General features: G+C 35.4%; 1 pseudogene; it reads right to left on the reverse strand.

Annotated features, from left to right (window-relative positions):
* Positions 1-293: 293 nt before the first annotated feature.
* LOC145718124 (U6 spliceosomal RNA) lies at positions 294-364 on the reverse strand (annotated as a pseudogene; the record flags this gene model as incomplete).

The raw sequence follows: 364 nt of genomic DNA on the forward strand, positions 1-364 counted from the left end.
AATGAAATTACTCAGAGAAAGTCAAAAGCCATATGATTTCACTCATATGTGGAATTTAAGAAACAGAACAAACAAACAAAACCAGACTCAAATACAGAAAACAAACTGGTGGTTGTCAGAAGGGAGTTGGGTGGGGGGGATGGATGAAATACGTGAAGGGGATTGGAGTTCATTTATCATGATGAGCACTGAGTAATGTATACAAATGTTGAATCACTATATTGTACATCTGAAACTAATAGAACATTGAATGTTAATTATACAGGAATTTTAAAAAATAATGTGAGGTTAAGAGTAGAACATACAATTTAGGAGAGTGACTATGTCATCCTTGCGCAGGGGCCATGCTAATCTTCTCTGTATC

The sequence above is a fragment of the Leptonychotes weddellii genome, unplaced genomic scaffold (genome assembly GCF_054177405.1).
Source record: "Leptonychotes weddellii isolate Sample4059 unplaced genomic scaffold, ASM5417740v2 HiC_scaffold_110128, whole genome shotgun sequence".
In the NCBI taxonomy this organism is placed as follows: Eukaryota; Metazoa; Chordata; class Mammalia; order Carnivora; family Phocidae; genus Leptonychotes; species Leptonychotes weddellii.